Genomic DNA, 19356 nt, shown 5'->3' with positions numbered 1-19356 from the left:
AAGGCTGCTCCCAATATAATATTGCTGTGGTGTAGTCTGGTATTGGATAGGCTGGCTGACCACTGACTGTTTGGTCATGGGGAAGCAGGAAATAGCACTCCATTAATCAGCAAATTGTTGCTCGGCACATGAATGCGGTGCAGCAGTAAAATGTGGCAGCTTAGAGGTACGTTCTCATAACAATTGGTTCCTATTTCTTTGCTGTTATATTTCCTTGTTAGCCACAAAGAGTAACGGTACAGAGGTGCCACACTCTGGATTCTTTCAAACACAGTGAGAGGTTTATTAAGAGGCATTGCTCTTACAATCTAAAATGGAGAACTGCAAAGCCCCGCAAACAGTCTGCTAACGTCACTACACATCATGTGATGTTTTATCAGCAGGGATATATTTTCTGACACACAGCACCCCTCCCCCTTTACTTTATGAGTGCAATGCCAACAATTTAACAATTCTACAACACATCTACTTATGCAGTATCTTTATACACAGAAACAATTCAATAATACAGTCTATCAGGTGGATGTCTATCCCATTTGGGTTGAATTTACCGTTCTCGAACCTGGCTACTTGAGAATTTGGAAGTGTCCTCATTTCCTTTAGTAGGTGGTACTTCCTGGGAAGTTACTCCAGTGTCTATCACTACAGGTATATGAAAGTCCTCAAAAACAGAATCGGAACTTGTCTCTGTATTTAGTCTCAGACTCAAAGTTGCTGCCTAGAATTTCTAAAGGTAGAGTTTCTGAAGAAGTCTCAGTATTTCATTTTGTGAAGCTCGTAGTTGATCAGCATGACTTTGCCAAACTCTTTCGTCATCCATCTGTATGGTGTACAAAATTAGACCTGGCTTTGCTAGGATCATAGCAGGTGACCATTTCTCGCTGGTGGTGTAGCTTCCAGCTTGCACCCGTTCTCTCTGGTCGAATACTCACTTTTTAAAGTTTTGCTTCCTACTAGCAATTTGTGCTTGTTGTTGTCATTTGACAATCTCTGAAGTATCAGGTGGAGTTTACTAATCAAACTGTGTTCATAGATGCCTTTAAACAGCAGCATTACTGGTGAACTCTGTGGTGTGTGTGCAGTGTTCTGGTAAGATATTAGGAACTTTTCACTCTTCTTGCCAATGTCTCTGGTCCTTTGACGTTTTGATAGAATTTTTCAAACAGTGAACAAAAGACTCGGCCAATCCATTTGTTACAGGATGCTAGGAGCTGACTTGATATGGTGTATACATTTTCCCTCCAATACTCCTTGAATCCTTTGACGTGAACTGGGTATATAATATTTTTTATTGTCACAAGTATGAAGGTACTGTGAAAAGCCTCGAGTCGCCATATTCCAGCGCCTGTTCGGGTAAGCCAGTATGGGAATTGAACCTGTGCTGTTAGCCTTGTTCTGCATTACAAACCAGCTGTCTAGCCCACTGAACTAAACCGGCCCATTGCCACTTACATTCCAGTGTTCCAAGCCTTGTGAATATTTTGTTTAGTTTCTCAGTGGTCTGCTCAGTCGTCGTGGATTTCTTGATCGCAACTTTCGGCCATTTAGAGTATGCATCCACAATCATAAAAACCATGTGGCCCTCCACTGGACCAGCATAGTCTCTGCCCATTCCCTGCCACAGCTGTGCCAACCATTTCCACGGGTGTAATGATTGTAATGGTGGAGCGTTCCTTAGTTTTGCACAGGATCATTTGAGCATTTAACCCTGGCCACCAAAAATAACTGTGTGCCATTTTCTTCATCTTCACACCAGGATGTCCCTCATATAGTTGGTCAATACCTTACTGTAGACACGCACGAGGAATAATCACACGGATTCCCCATAATAAGACTCCATTCTGAACTGTCAACCCAAGTCGTTGTGTGATGTAAGACTTGAGGTCTGGATTTTTCCTATGAACGTCTGACGCATTTCGTTTTGGACCATGTCCACCATCTTCCCCATCACTGGATCAGTTATTGTGTATCTCTGAACTTCAGATAAAGTCACAGGTATATTATCCACAAGCGGGAAATACAGGTTGTTGATTAAATGTTTGTCACTCGTTCTTGACTTGTAACGACAATCTTGACAAAGCATCAGCATTTGTATGCTGCTCTGATTTGCAATATTGGATATCATATACGTGCCGACAATATCAAGGCCGACTTTGTAACTTACCAGCTGCCAAATAAGGTATGCCTTTGTACGGCCCAAAGATTGTTATCAAGGGTCGATGGTCCGTCAAAAGAGTAAAATGGCATCCATAAAGGTTGTTGTGGAACCGTCTACCACCCAAAATGATGCTCAAAGCCTTTTTTCCAGCCAAGTGTAATTTGTTTCAGCCCTAGTAAGAGTTCATTCTTCCTCTTGAAGGCATTTATGTACGGGACAACTGCCCCAGCCCGTAAGGTGACGCATAACAAGCAAGTTGCAACTCCAGCTTGAGATTATAATGAACTAACAGCTCTGACTTCCTTAAGGCTTCTTTTAACTCATTATATGCACTTTTGCATACAATGCAATAGTGCCATGCTGTTTGACACATAGCAAAGCGTATAAAGCCTTCAATCATGTCGTACGAATTTACCATAATAATTGATCAATCCTAAAAATCACCTTAATTGTGTCACATTTTGAGGATGTGGCGCTCGTAAGATTGTTGTCATCTTCTTTGGATCCTTGTGTAAGCCACCGATAATGTGACCCAGATAATTTATGGATGACTTGAAAAAGGCACACTTTTCCTTTCTAACCCTCAGGTTGTGGTTCTGTTAACATTTTAGGGTAGCTTCCAAATTTTTCAAGTGTTCCTGTTTACTTGAATCGGTGATGAGAATGTATTTCAATAACATCGCACCCCATTTAGCCCACTTGGAATTTGATCCATGGATCTCTGAAACAGAGCATGGAACAGAAGTTATTCCAAATGGAAGTCATTTGGAAGTCAAATGGAACAGATCTTTGTGTTCTGAAGCCACCTTCATCTGCAGACAGGCTTGTGAAAGATCAATTTTATTGAATTGCTGTCCTCTAGAAAGTCCAGCAAACAGTCTTCAATCAGCGGCAGTTGATAATGATCTGTGTACAATACTGGGTTAATAATTCTTCCTACCAAAGTGCATAACTTCATATTTTCCTACATTATATTCCATCTACCAAGCCATTGGAAATGAATGGTAAAAATTATTTGGGACATTTTAACTAATCATGCACCTAGCTTGACTGAACAGGAATGATTAAAATCACCCCACAATGTCAAGGACTCGAGAGCTGGTGCCCCAGATGTTCCCAGATAGGAGGTAGTGGTACATACATAGAACATACAGTGCAGGAGGCCATTCGGCCCATCGAGTCTGCACCGACCCACTTAAGCCCTCACTTCCACCCTATCCCCATAACCCCTCCTAACCTTTTTTTGGACACCAAGGGCAATTTAGCATGGCCAATCCACCTAACCTGCACGTCTTTAGACTGTGAGGAAACCGGAGCACCCGGAGGAAACCCATGCAGACACAGGGAGAACGTGCAAACCCCGTACAGACAGTGATCCAGAGGGAAATCGAATCTTGGATCCTGGCTCTGAAGCCACAGTGCTAGCCACGTGTGCTACTGTGCTGCCCAAACAATCTAGAATGGATCTTCCATTTTTAAGTCTCGGCAGGCATTCCTCATAACATTCCAGCTCATGTTGGGAGAATAGAAGCAAACAAAACAGCACAGTCCGAAAAGTCATGTCCAAGTGCAGTAATGAAGTGGGGAAACATATTGCTTAAAGAATCTGTTGTGTTTGGTCCTTTGTACTTTACGAAGGAACCCACCAAACAATTTGATTTGTCCAAACCAGAATCCTTCATTGAGTCTCGTGGTAAGATAGCAATCTGATACAGAACATTATCATGGAGTCTGCTAACTACTCCTCTGGAACTTGTACCCAGCACTGACCATTCACATGTACATTTTATTACCATCTCAATCTTCGTCTGTAGATTGCCGGATATGTCTCCCTTTATATCCAAGGCACAGGACACATGACCTTGGCCTCGAGACCGCATGGTGTGTCTGTACCACCACCTGCTTGGTTGGAGGTCGCACACCATCCAACTAGGTACAGCCCATAGGCATATCACCACATCCCCTCAAAACATTGAGGTTTTTTTTCCTTACAGGTAACTTCTTCTTTTAATTTTGAGTACCCAATCCATTTTTTCCAATTAAGGGGCAATTTAGTGTGGCAAATCCACCCACCCTGCACATCTTTGGGTTATGGGGGTGAAACCCACGCAAACACGGGGAGAATGTGCAAACTCCACACAAAGAGATGGCAAGACAAGTGATAGTGCTGGCAAAGCGAGATGATTAAAGCAACAAGACCAACAATCAATTTAAATACATAAACAGAGAATTGGACTGGAAACAACAGGGCTGGTATAGCACACTGGGCTAAATAGTTGGCTTGTAGTGCAGAACAATGCCAGCAGTATGGGTTCAATTCCCATACCAGCCTCCCTGAACAGGTGCCATAATGTGGTGACTAGGGGCTTTTCACAGTAACTTAATTGAAGCCGACTTGTGACAATAAGTGATTATTATTATTATTATATAGATGCTGAAATGTCATGTTAGAATTTCATTTTTAAAAAAGCAACCAACAACTTTGGGAGCTTCACTAGAAAATAAAGCAGCACTCTAAAACCCCAGTGAGAAAATAATTGGGAGGCTGTCCTGGCCCACTTCAAATCTGTGGAACAAAAACAAAGAGTATTTATTTGTCTGAAGTTTTAACTTGGATGTGGGCTTCTCTAGTTCCGCAAGGAGTTAACAAAACCTAGCTTCAGCCACTGGAATCAGTTATGTGCTGCAACAATTAGTCAGATTCTTGTTCGAGAGTTGCCGGAGGAAGCATCCAAACATTTCAATTCAAATGCAGCGATTTGTTCAGCTAAGTGCTTTGATTGGCAGCTCCTTTTGAACTGGGTTGCAACGGTCGCACTGGGTCATGGCCGCCATTTTGTAAGTGTTGACCAGTCTGTTTTATTTCAATCAGCCCTTCAAACTCGCACCGTTAACCCTCATGGGGCAATGACCAACAAAACAAAAAAGGTGGGACGAAAGTTATTTACACGGGCAGTTTAACAAAACTTGCAAATGATTGCTCCCCGCTTTACAAGAAGAGTTGAAGCTCGGCAATGGGACCGTATTGCCGCAGCTACCCCCCCCCCCCCCCTTTATTTGGCTGTTAAAAACTTTTTAAAGAGTCTCTCGCTGAATGTAATTCCGCCACCTTTCGAAGACACGGAGAACCGGAGAAGGTTCTAATCCGAAGAGGGCTCCCATTCCCCAAGGGCCTGCAACATCTTCCACCTGACATGTGATCCATGTTGAGAAAACCGCGGCCTGGGGCGGTGCGGCCCTCCTGTGAAAACCCACAGCCATAGCATTTCGTATGCAGAGCTTGGTGCACAGACACTCTGGGATACAAAGAGTTTTGAGTCTCGGTGCTTTTGGTCTCAGCAGATTTGCACGGAGCTGGGATATATTCGAAATGTGGTCATGTCTGGTGGCACCACCTCGCTGAACTGTCAAAGCCACCTGTCGCTTATTTTTTTTCTCTTCCCCCCCCCCCCCCCCCCCAAAAAAAGATCGAATCGAGCACAAGAGCCCGAAAGCATTCGCTGTAATCATAGATATATAAATGTGTGCAAAAAGGGAAATAAAGGCGTCGTAAATCAGGTCAGTCAATCTGTGCCAAAACCATAAATAAGAGTGTTTTTGTCAGGTCTTTTTCTCTCTCTCTCTTTTAAAGCCGTGTTAAGTGGAACTGAGCGCGTTCTTTAGCAGGCTGGTGATCCCTGTCCTCAAACGACCGCACTGCTTGGAAGCGCGCCTTAATGATGCACTCACTCACTTGCTGGCCGACACACTGAATCGCTGCCCATTCTCCCAGCAACGTTGTGCTGGTTCCTCCATGCTCAATCGATTGGGTCACACTGTGCAGCATGTCCGATCAGACCTGTTGAGGGAGGGGGGGGGGGTTGGTTCCAGTGAGTCAGATTTAAAGGAACACGGGGTAAATTGTGGGTCACCTACGAAAAGTTGCGTCGCCGTCCAGTAAGAGGCATCCCGTGGGCGTTTGACACTGAGACATGCTTTCAGCTCTACCACCTTGTCCATGACGAAGGCAGATAGTCACTTTGGTCAATGACACAGAAAGCATGTTGGATGGTATTCCGTGCACTGTCAACCCATGTTAAACCTAAATGGTGAGGCATATGATTGGTAGCTTGTTTTTTTGACAGCCAACATGTTGTGCATATCCATGTCTGCATCAGCTGTTTTTTTTAATGTGGCCCATTTAATGATATTTCATGGCGATTGGTAAAAGTAAATCCTAGGTTTTTTTTCAAAAACAAAAGGTTAATAAACACAACAAAACGTCGGGAATATTTAAGAAAGGCTATTGAAACCAGATGTGAATTTAAGGAAGTGGCAAGAAGACATTCTTCCTTTGCTTACACCAAACTGTGCTGTAAATTAAAACTCTAATTTCCCAATTTACGCACTGCATGAGTGGAGGTAACTGGCTGAGCTGTCGTCAGCCTCTGCTGCAAGGCTGCCAGTTGTATGTTAAAATTGAATTTCAAATCGCTTACCGTTCTGAGCAGAGGTTGCCTGCCACTCTTGCAATCAGCTGTTGGTGTTTTATTGATTGTAGAACTATTGTTGGTTTTAAATAATGAAGTGCAGAAATAATAAAATTAAACCAAGTGTCAGTCACCTGAAAACTGACAACATGCACTATTTCCTGCAGCTGTCTTATTTCGGTTTCTCTGCTTTGTCTAAATTGTAAAATGTAACCATTTGGCACTGACCTGATTTATGAGGCAGATTATTTTATTGTTAATGTCCACGTGAACCCAGCTCACTAGTATTCACCTGAAGATTTTCCTTGGGGTCAATTGCCCAAAGTATTCTTAGTGAGTTCCATCTATTCATTTATTTGCTGCAGTAACTAAGATGAGCCTATCCTCATTGAATCATATATCACAAATGCGACCATTCAGCCCTTTATACATGGGCCAACCTTTTGGAAATAATCCCACTCTCTTCCTCTTACTTTAAAGCGCTGTAAATTAATTTCAAGAATATTTTCTATTCACTTTTGAAGTAACTATTGAGTCTTTCAAACAGTGCACTCCAGAGATCATAATGACTTACTGCATTTTTATTTCACCTCTGAATCTTTTGCCAATTACCTTAAGTCTATGTGTTCTGGTTACTGACTTTCTGCCAGTTTTTCCCTGTTAGAAACCCCCATGATTTTGGACAACGCTATTAAATTTCCACTCTAAATGATCTCAGCTTCTCTAGTCTTTCCACATAACTGAAATCTTTCATCCCTGGTACCATTATAGTAAATCATTTCTTCACCCTTGCCAAGTCCTTTGAGACTTCAAGAAATAGGTGCAAATTGTAACTTTGAACTAAGCGACACTACTCTCTTCCTGAACTGATGGTGCCTTCATGGATGGAAATTAACAGGAGACTAACGAAAAAAAGAACTGCACTACAAATCAGCTAAGTGTAGATTTGATGCATCTTACAATTTAAATAAAGAAACTTAAACAAGCTAGCTTTAGAAAAATTGTACATGTTTTTAAGTGACTGACATTTTAATTTTATTATTTCTAAACTTCATTATTTGAAATTAACAATAAAAGTCGTAACAAATAAAAATGAACTACAGTTTCCTGAAACCATGATGGAATGGAGACAGTGGTGTAGTGGCATGGTCACTGAACTAGTAATCCAAACCCAGGGTAATGCTCTGGGGACCAGGTTTAGAATCCCAGCATGTCAGATGTGGCAATTTGAATTCAATAAAAATCTGGAATTAAAGCTCTATTCTAATGATGACCATGAAACCATTGTTAATTGTCATAAAAGCCCACTTGGAAGGAAATTCTTACCTGGTCTGTCCTTCATGTGGATCCACACCCACAGCAATGTGGTTGACTCTTAGCTGCCCTCTGAAATGGCCACTGAGTTCTCTGGCAATGAGGGATGGGAAACATGCTACTGACACCCTCATCCCATGAAAAAAGTAAAGAAAAAATGTTTCAAGTTATTATTCATTCATAAGTAGTCACTCTAACTGGCAAGGTCAGCATTTATTCTCCATCCCTCATTGCTCTTGAGAAGGTAGTGATGAGTCATCTTTTTGGATTGCTGCAGTCCATGTGGTGAAAGTACTCCCAGTGCTAATAGGGAGGGAGTCCAATGATTTTGGCCCAGCGACAGTGAAGGAACGATGATATAGTTCCAAGCCAGGATGGTGCATGACTTAGAAGGGAACTTGGAAGGTGGTGGTGTCTCTATATATCTTTCCTCTTGTCCTTCTAGGTAGTAGAGGTCACAGGTGCTGTCGAAGAAGCCTTGGTGTGTTTCTACAGTGCATCTTGTAGATGGCATACACAACAGCAACAATACACCAAGAGTGGAGGGAGTGAATGTTTAAAGTGGTGGATGAGGTGTCAATCAAGAAGGCTGCTTTGTTCTGGATGGTGTCGAGATTCTTGGGTGCTGTTGGAGCCATACCCATCCAGGAAAGTGGATATTATTCTATCACACACCGTCATTGATGGCTTGAAGATGGCGTAAAGGCTTTGGGGAGTCCAGAGATGAGTACGTCATCACAGAATTCTCAGCCTCTGACCTGCTATTGACCATTGTATTAATGTGGCTGGTCCAGTTATGTTCCTGGTCAATGTTGACTCCGAAGATGCAGATGATGGAGAATTCAGTTATGGCAATGCTGCTGAATGTCAAAGAAGATGGTTAAACTTCTTCTTGTTTGAGATGGTCATTGCCTGGCACTTGAGGCGTGAATGTTATGTGCCACCTATCAGCCCAAGCCTGAATGTTGTTCAGGATTTGCTTTACAAGGGCACTGATTGCTTCATCATCCGAGGAGATGAAAATGGAAATAAAAGCTATACAGTCACCAGCAGCCAGGCCAAATTTGACCTGATATAGAAGACTGTATATTTCACTGGAGGTGTCAAAAGGTATGACCTGCTTAACTGAAGTACAATTATCTGTTGAATGTCTCAAAATTGCATAGGAGATCAAGAGCATATGTGATGAGGAGGAGCTGTGGAATATGATTTATACCCATGAGTAGGCTGATCTGATAGTTCATGAGTCACAATGGGATTGAATGACGAAGAATGTAAATACAGCTTCCTCATGTTTCATTCTGTTTAAACTACACATGGGCTATGTAATTAAAGTATTTAAAGTTAGATGTAAGCATTAATTTTCTATGCTAACGGTGAATTTTTCCACTTCTGTGCACATTAATTTTAATGGATGGAAAGTCAAGGCTTGAAGGTGAACAATTTAATGACACGCACTTCCAATACACTAGGGAGTCAGAGAGTTGGAGAATTTACCAAAAATGCAACATAAGCATTCATTGCAAATATGAATGCTAATGACATGCGGATTGGGGAATGACACTGGTGACATAAGTGTAAAACAGTTTTGATATTGTATGAAATACAAAACCTCACGTAGGTTGCAAAGCTGCATGCTGAAGAAATTGCCCTTTGAATACTTTGGTGTAAGGGCCTATTGCCTCAGCCACTATATCGTTGAAAATAATATTACACTTGAGATGTGTGCAAATCCTTGATTTACCCATTTCATTTTCTGTCTGCCTTGGAACAGTTTCTTGACGGTGAGTCAATGGAAATTGCAGTAGTTTGAGGTGACTGCTGTTTACTGCGTTCTGTTAATTGTAAGCCCTCAATTTGCCACAGTTTCCACTGCCTGGCTTGGAGCAGTTCCAAAACCCAGAGGGACTTTTTCTGTCGAAAGCTACGAACACTTCGAAATAAATCATTTTGTTTTTGAGCTGTGTAATTTTGCCAGAAAAGTTGTAAGAGGACGGCTGAACCATTTTACAGCTGACTGCCATTGGAACTAGGAACATAGGAACAGGACCATTCAGCCCTTCGATCCTGCCCCACCATTTAATGGATCATGGCTGATCTATGGCCTAGCTCCATATACCTGCCTTTGGCCCATATCCTTTAATATCTTTGCTTAACAAAAAGTCTATCTGTCTCAGATTTCAATTAAACAACTGTTCTAGCTTCAACTGCTGTTTGTGGCAGAAAATTACAAACCTCTACCACCCTTCGAGTGAAGAAATACTTCCTAACATCTCTTCTGAATGATCTAACCCTAATTTTTAGACTATGGCCCCTAGTTTTAGAATCTCCAACCAATGGAAATCGTTTATCTTTATCTACCCTGCCGTTCCCTGTTAGTGTCTTAAATACTTTGATCAAATCACCCCTTAATCTTCGAAATTCTAGCAAAACAGGCCTAATAGGGTAATCGCTCCGTACCTTAACCCCCGTAGTCCAGGTATCATTTTTGAAAACCTACGCTGCACTCTGTCCAACGCCAAAATATCCTTCCTAAGGTGTGATGCCCAGAACTGCTCACTGCACTCCAAATGGGATCTAACCAGGGTTTTGTATAGCTGCAGCATAACCTCTGTGTCTTTAACCTTCAATCTGCTAGATATAAATGCCAGCATTCCATTAACCTTTTTGTTTATGTTCTGCACTTGTTCTTGGCCTTTTAAGAACCTATGCACCTGAACCCCAGGTCTCTTTGGAAACCCACTGTACCTAACCTCTTTCCATTTAGGAAGTACTCTGCTCTATCCTTTTTTGGTCCAAATTGGATCTGAAGCTCTCTGAAACACATGATACAGTGCAATGTTTCCAAATAATAACTGGCAACTACTGTGGCGCTATCATACTATCTGCTAGTTTGGACCACTGACCTACCTCACATCGCTTTGTAAAATGGAAAAGAGGAAGACAATCTACAAAGAAAACCAAGATGTAATAATGTGCTTTGTACTACCGAGAAGGTGTGAAACGTTTAGAGGGAGCGGAATTCTTAAATGTATCCCAGGAGAACATTTTAAGCCAGTACGGAGAAGGACCTACAAGAGAGGGGGCAGTCCTGGACTTAATTTTCGATAAAAAAGCTAGGCAAGGGTTGAAGTATCATTGGGGGGCCATTTTGCAGACAGTGATTATAACTCCATTAGATTCAAGATGGTTATGGAAAAGACAAGGATGGGCCTCAGATCAAAGTTCTAAACTGTGGGAAGGCCAATTTTATTAAGATCATGGGCGGGACTCTCTCATCCTGCGGCAGAGTGTCCACGCCGTTGTAAACGCCATCGCGTTTTACGATGCGTGAACGGGCCGCTGCCAGGACTAATTCTGGCCTCTACAGGGGACCAACACGGCGCTGGAGCGGTTCGCGCCGCTCCAGTTGACGATCCCGGCATGAACTGGACGCTGTGGGATCCGCGCATGCACAGTGGCGCTGGCGCCAACCCGTGCATGTGCAGTGGCCTCCTTCAATGCGCCGGTCCCGATACTACATGGCGCAGGACTACAGGGACCGGCGCGTAGGAAAGGTGGCCCCCAGCCAAAGAGGCCGGCCCACCAATTGGTGGGCCCCAATCGCGGGCCAGGGAGCATTGGAGACCCCCCCGGGGTCGGCTGCTGAGTGAGCCTCTAAGTGTATACTTAATCTTTTTTAAGAATGACATCATGTCTTCCACCCATGCGGATGCTTTGGGTGGCATGGGAGACCTCCAATTAAACAGAATACACCGCCTGGCTATTAAAGAGGCAAAGGCAAGAACGTCCGCCCGAACCCCTGAATGGAATGTTGGGGAACCCGAGACTCCAAATTTGCTGCCAGTGGGCAATGTTCTAGGACTTCCCGCAAAATCTTGGATATCATATCAAAAAATGAAACCCAGTATTCAGCAAGCATTGGACAAAACCAAAATGCATGCGCGTAGTTAGCAAGTGTAAGTGAGCAGCAGTCACACTTGTTCTGCACATCTCAAAGAATCCACTCATCTTTGCCTTTGTTCAATGTGTTCCATGTGACACTTTGAACTGAATCAACTCAGACTGGCACAAGATGAAATCGAATTCACCCTGTAGAGGGTTTCTGTCCAAGCCTCCTCCGTAAGTATGACCTAGTCCCCAACCCATTTCTCATATACTCTATCCAAAGGGGCAGGATCTGAAGATGGGTTAAGGTTGTACAGGTTTGAAATAGATCCTGTGTTCTGTTGTGCCAAGGACAGGACCTTCTCCAACAAGGAAGAAGGTGGGGGCCGGGGGGGGGGAAGAAAATAACTTACATGAGAAATCCTGAATTTGAAAGAAAAGGAAAGATTGGAGCCTGTCAGACTACATCTGTCTGTGAGTCTCAAGACTGACAAAACCTCCATTTAGAAATAAGTCCCCTAAGTGCACAAGACCTCCTGTTCTCCAAGACCTGAACGATGGGTCCAAGCTCGAAGGCACAACAAGGTGATTGTCACAAATCGGGGCAAGCGAGGACAGTGAGAGAAGGTTGAAGTGCTGCCTGAACTGTTTCCAAATCCTGAGAGAGGAGACCAGCACAGGACTCCAGGAAAGGCCTACAGGGGTGAAGGGTACCAGTGCAGTAATTATAGGGAGGAGACTGTAGTGCAAGACCGTGCCTCCATTTTACTCCAGTTCGATCCAGGATTTTCTGTATGTTGGCAGCCCAGTAATAAAACAGGAGATTTGGGATGGCAAAGCCTCCCGATCCTTTGGCCCTCTTGAAGCAGAGCGCTGCGGACTCTGGGACTTGCCTGCCCAGATAAAAGCTGATATTCATTTGTTAACTGTAATAAAAATGATTTAAGCAAAAAAAAATGGGGATACATTGAAATAAAAATAGAAACCTTGGGAGCACATTCATCTTGAAAGTTTGCCACCTGCCTGCAGGAGTGAAAGGAAGTTTACTCCATCTCTGTAAGTCTCCTTTAACCTTACTGCTGAGGCTTGAATAGTCCAGTTTGTGGAGCAAAGCCAAGTTATGGGCTATGCGGATCCCCAGGTATCAGAAATTAGAGGGTGAGAGTCAAAATGAGAACAAACTAAGCCAAACCTCTCTAGCTAATGGGTTCACTGGAAAACATTCACTTTTACCCACATTTAATTTGTACCCTGAGTAAGTGCCAAATGTTATGAGTATCCTCATTATGTTGTCTATTGAGGAGCCGGGTCTGTAATATATAGAGTGAGACCCAGTGCTCCACTCCCTCCTGGTGTATACCCTTACATCCATCTGATGACCTCAGTGCTATCGAAAGGGGCTCAATAGCCAGTGCAACGAGCATCGGAGAAAGGGGGAAGCCCTGTCTTGTGCCCCTGCGTGACAGAAAATATTCTGAGGAAACTGTATTTGTACGGATGTTGCCTTTTGGGACATTGTATATCCGACAAACCCAGGAGAAAAATTTGGGGCCAAAACCAAATCTACCCAAGTTCTCAAAAATGTAGTTCCACTCCACTCTGTCAAATGCTTTTCAGCATCCAAAGATACTATGACTTCAGGTTCCCGAACCGGAAGACAGGGCTCAGTTCGAGATACCAGAACTTTAGCCAGTAGTTTTGCAACTGTGTTAAGGAGTGAAATGACCCACACTCCACTGGGTCCTTACACTTTTTAAGGAGCACAGAGATTGTGGCTTGGGTGAGGGTCAGGGTTCGTGACCCTCAGACAATGAGTCATTAAACATGTCCAATAGTAGAGGTGTGAACTGCTGGGAGAACCTCTTATAAAATTTGGTTGGGAAGCTGTCGGGACCAGGGGCTTTGCCAGATTGCAGCAGACTGATACATCTCGGTATTTCTTCTGGGCTTAAAGGGGATTCCAATTCCCGTTTCCTGCTTACTCAATGGTCGGGATGTGTAGACCATCAAGAAAATTCTTCATGTCTGAAGTGTCTGGAGGAGGCTCTCACTCATAAAGCTCATGGTGATACGAATTGAAAGCCGCATTAACCTGGAAAGGAGCTGACACTAAGTTGCCTTCCTTATTCCGAATCTGAGGGATTTCTCGGGAGGCAGTCTGCTTCTTGAGTTGATGTGCAAGAAAACAGCCCACCTTGTCCCATGTTCATAGAAAGTGCCCCGGAACGTTGTAACTAATGCACAGCATTGTTCACAGATATCAGATACTTGAATTGAAGTTGTAAATCTTTTCTGTGCATCAGTAAATCTGGCATTGGGGCAATTGAATATTGATGGTCAACCTCCAAGATGGAGTCCACTTGCCTTTGCCGTTCCACTATCTCCATTTTCATGATGTGACCTTTATATGAGATAATCTCTCCCCTTGTGACGGCCTTCAGGGTTTCCCAGCGTGTTGAAGAAGATATGACTCTGTTTTGTTGGGCTTAATAAAGTCTGCTATAGCAACAGACAAACGCTCACAAAATTTGTCATCAGACAACAGAGTGGTGTCTAGTTTCCAGGGTGGTCAAACGTGAGGGCCAAAACTAAAGCGAAAATCAACAAAATGAGGAGCAGGATCAGAGATAACAATTGCCATATATTCGAGTGTCCTCACTGAGTGGAGGAGGGATTTGTCCACAATAAAAAAAATTAATTCGGGAGTAGGCACGGTGAACACGTGAAATAAAGGAAAATCCTTTACTATTTGGATGCTGAAAACGGCAGAGGTCGACCCCCCAACCTGTTCTGTGAAAGCGGCGAATCCCTGGACATCCCAGGTGGGGTCAGGGATTTTGACATTGAACAATCCAATTTAGGGTCCAAGACACGGTCTAGGTCACCTTCTAGGATCATCCGTTGTGAGTCTAAGTCAGGGAGGAGGTTCACCAGAAACTTTATAAAATTCAGGTCATCCCAGTTGGGAGCATAGATACTTACTAAAATAACCGGAGTGTTTTCCAGTGAAGCACAGACAACAGCAAAATGACCATTGGCTTATCTATAATCCGAGAGGGAGAAAATAGTATTTTTTTAACGATTAGTATTGCTGTACCTCTAACCCTATAAAGCCCGAGTGAAAGACTTTTTCCACCCAATTTTTGCAAAGCCTTATCTGGTCCTACACCCATAGATGGGTTTCCTGTAGGAATACGACACCCGAACTTCGACTCTTCAGATGAGCAAAAACCCTTGTCTGTTTCACTGGCTCATTCAAACCGCTCACATTCAAAGTTATAAGGAGGACATGAGATCCCACACTGCCTCCCGTGCCAGGGTCAGCCATTATCTCTGCAAATTAACAAATAAGGAATCCTATTAAGCTAAGGTGAAGAGATCCCACCAGGACAGTGGCCAGACCCGGTCCAAAGACCAGACAAATTCAGAATAGTGTGCGACAACTAACTTCAATACCTTTCCTCCCCTTTTCTCTCTCTCCCCCCCCCCCCCCCCCCCCCCCCACCCACCCCAGCAACCCAACAACCTCCAATAGTAATATTAAATCTATACAGAACATGAACTTATCAAAACTGTAAGCTCCCATTCGCAGGGTGTTTGCGAATAGGAATTGCAGTATACCCACTTTCATACCTCCCATCAGCTAACTTCATCTTTAGCTGGGAGGCTCTCTGCCTAACCATATATTCAAAGAAGAGAAAAACTATTAACATATATAAAAATTCAAGAAGCAACAATACAACGATAACAACAGCACAACAAGAAAAATATGTACGGCACTTGTAAACAAACCCCAACAGTAATTTCTTAATATAAATCAACAATGCAAAAACTACTGAACTCCAAAACACGCAATAACGTCAACATTTATAAAACAAAAAAATAATTAAACAGAGTTTAAACTGAGATTTTGGACAAACTAGTTTGCATCTTCTGGGGAGTCAAAAAAGTGTTCCTTCCCACCGACTGGTACTCGATGACAGGCTGGGTATAATAGACCAAGCCAAATACCCTTTTTTATATAGAACGGATTTCGTCCCTCTGAAAGCCTCTCTCTTCTTTGCCAGGTTGGCACTGAGGTCTTGATACAGCTGGATCGAGTGGCCCATCTAAGGACCTGTTCTTTCTTCTTAAAATTGTGAAATCTCATAATGACTGCACATGAAGATTCCCCAGCACGAGGTCTCGGTTGCAGTGTGTGATCAGCACGATCTAGCTCCGGGGGGAATGTGAAAACTCCTTCGTCCACCATTTTGAACAGCACGTTGGACAAATATTCCGCAGGGATGTTGCCCTCAATCCCGTCCGGCAAACCCATGAAGCAGATATTCTGCCTTCAGGACTTGTTTTCAAGATCATTTAATTTGGCCGTTAAATATTTATCGGACTCCATTACAGAAGAATGCTCATTCTCTAGTGCAGATATCCGATCACTATGATCGGAAAGGACCTCCTCCATATTTTTCACTGTAGCCCCACGTGCCTCCATAACTCTATTCATACCTTCTAATTTATTTGATACCTGGGACCGGGCCTCATCCACCAATGTTTTTACCTTATCAGTTAGGTTTTGGTGATATTTTCTCAACTCAGCCACCACGATGCGGCTGATATCATTGGCTACAGGGTCGCTTGGGAGGAGGGGAAGCTCACTGCCACCATCTTGTCGCCCTTTGAGTCTTATGAAGTCTTACGGAATCCGAGGAACATGTATGACCTGCTTCCTTTCTATTATTTTATTAGGCATGTTTAGTAGTCGTAGCATTTATGCAACAATTTACTGATTTTTTAAAAGTTTGCATGCTGCCGTTGCGCTATATGAAAAAAATAAAAATTGCTTATTGTCACGAGTAGGCTTCAATGAAGTTACTGTGAAAAGCCCCTAGTCGCCACATTCCGGCGCCTGTCCGGGGAGGCTGGTACGGAATCGAACCGTGCTGCTGGCCTGCTTGGTCTGCTTTAATAGCCAGCGATTTAACCCAGTGAGCTAAACCAGCCCCTAAAAGTCGGGATTAGCGCAGAGAGCCTCCAGGTGCGTGTTTCCCCTCTACATCCACCACCGAAAGTCCGAAGGGGTGTTTTTCTGACTGGAAGCCAGTGGAATCCCGCAGGAATCAGTGTTGTGCCCCTTGCTGTTTGTGGTTTATATAAATGATTTAATAATTTATAATAATAATCTTTATTAGTGTCGCAAGTAGGCAATGAAGTTACTGTGAAAAATCCCCTAGTCACCACGTTCCGGCTCCTGTTCGGGTACACTGAGGGAGAATTCAGAATGTCCAATTCACCTAACAACGTCTTTCGGGACTTGTCGGAGGAAACCCATGCAGACACAGGGAGAACGTGCAGACTCCGCACAGACAGTGACCCAAGCCGGGAATCGAACCTGGGGCCCTGATGCTGTGAAGCAACAGTGCTACCGTGCCACCCACAACCAGATCATGATCTTATTGAATGGTGGAGGAGTCTCGAAGGGCCAAATTACCTACTCCAATGTCCTTACATTTTACGTTTCTTGAGATATGAGGAAGTAGGGGTCAATTAACATCCTGTAGTGAGAGCTGGATCAATATTTGCTTAGAAAGTGAATTAACGATTAGAGAGATAGTTCACAACATTGCTTGTTTTTTTCCAAGGGAGTTTCAAAAAGGAAATTTCTGCCTTTTTAACGCAGGGGATCAACTAGTGGTATGGGATGAAAGTCTATGATAGAAGAATCAGAATTGAACTCTGGAAGCATTAATGGGCCCGAAGACATTTCGCTGCTCTGTACTTCTTAAGATCTGTTGGCCATATCTCACTCTTTGACATGTTCTTCTTATTCTTTTAAAATAATCGGAATAAAATTGAGCTTTTCTTACACTCCTTTTCGTGTCTCATTGGTAGCATTCTCATTGCTCAGTCGAAGGTTAAAGACCCAGTCCAGAGCCCTAAGCACAAAATCTAGGCTGAAATCTTAGTGCAAATGAGCTACAATGTCGCAGATGCCACCTATTGGATGAGACATTAAATTGAGTCCTGTCTGATCTCTCAGGTGATAAAGAGAACAGCTTATCTAGCCACTATCTTATTTCTGTTTGTAGGATCTTGCTATGTGTGAATTTGCAGCTGCATTTACATATTACAACAGCGACTACAATTCTGAAGAGCACTTTAGAACTTCCGGAGGTTGTGAAACACACAATATAAATTTAAGTCTTACTTTTGTTTGGGACACTATTTTTTACGTATTGTAGAGCCAATGTTTAAGCCGGAACATGGAGTTAAGGCTCTCTTTGTATAAATGAAGGATTACTGTTCTGAGAGCTCCAGGTGACAAATGACTTGAATTCATTTCCTCAGCATATGTGTAAATTTGTTTCAGTAATTAATTTTCTGTATTTAAGAAGCTGGATGTATTTTTCTGCTTTAAAATGACTGATGGTATGCCCTGAAGCCAGTACAAGGTTCTGAGTACATGCAGCTTCTCTCAGCTGCATATCCTCCATCACATTTAACAGGATGTCTGAATCTTATTGGAATAAAAAACTTATATTTTATAAACTCTCACTTTAGTGCTGATGACCACAAAAATGTAAATATCAATGGGGATATATGTAGGACATTTATTAAATACAAAACTCCAAAAACTGCATGAACATAAACACTGCAAACAAACAGACCAAACCTCAGTACACCAAGGCAAGTTGTACTGTTGAATTAATCTTCAAGACATGTCAATACCAAAACCAAGTCGATACAATGTAAAAACATTGGGCATTATCATCTCAAAAGACAAAACAGCCACCAGACAATCTAATTAAATAGACTGGGCAACCATCATAGCAGATGGCCCAACATGGCATCTATTGTTTTGGTCGGGGAAACAGCATCACATGAATTGGTTTGTCTGGATCAAGGTAGAAACCAAGCTAAAGGGATTAGTCTGTATGATCTTCTGCATTGGGCAGCACGGTAGCATTGTGGATAGCACAATCGCTTCACAGCTCCAGGGTCCCAGGTTCGATTCCGGCTTGGGTCACTGTCTGTGCGGAGTCTGCACATCCTCCCCGTGTGTGCGTGGGTTTCCTCCGGGTGCTCCGGTTTCCTCCCACAGCCCAAAGATGTGCGGGTTAGGTGGATTGGCCATGATAAATTGCCCTTAGTGTACAAAATTGCCCTTAGTGTTGGGTGGGGTTACTGAGTTATGGGGATAGGGTGGAGGTGTTGACCTTGGGTAGGGGGTAGGGTGCTCTTTCCAAGAGCCGGTGCAGACTCGATGGGCCAAATGGCCTCCTTCTGCACTGTAAATCTATGTAAATTACATCTGGAACACATGCATCCAATCGCAGAGTCAGCACCATGGCCAGTAATTTGCCGTTCATGTTCGAAAGCGAGATAGGTCTATATGACCCACATTCCATGGGGTCCGTATCCTTTTTCAAGATGAGGGAGACAAAGGGGATTAAGAAGGTACTAAGCACCAACCTTCCAAAGAGAATGTATTGAGGAAAGGTGCTTTGATCTTTCTGGCAAAGTTTTATAATA

At 43.1% G+C, this 19356-nt stretch overlaps 1 long non-coding RNA gene across 1 annotated transcript in view; it reads left to right on the top strand.

The window, feature by feature from the left end:
- Window positions 1-4866: 4866 nt before the first annotated feature.
- Window positions 4867-19356, top strand: part of LOC119972720 — a 131713-nt gene continuing 117223 nt past the window's right edge. Inside the window, exons 1-2 of the long non-coding RNA XR_005462140.1 lie at window positions 4867-4996; window positions 8387-9051. This is a non-coding gene — a long non-coding RNA (uncharacterized LOC119972720). The remainder of the gene's footprint in view (window positions 4997-8386; window positions 9052-19356) is intronic.

Source organism: Scyliorhinus canicula, chromosome 10 (genome assembly GCF_902713615.1).
Source record: "Scyliorhinus canicula chromosome 10, sScyCan1.1, whole genome shotgun sequence".
NCBI classification, from domain to species: Eukaryota; Metazoa; Chordata; class Chondrichthyes; order Carcharhiniformes; family Scyliorhinidae; genus Scyliorhinus; species Scyliorhinus canicula.
Note: the sequence above shows the minus strand (reverse complement) of the source record. Positions and strands in the feature narration are given on the sequence as shown.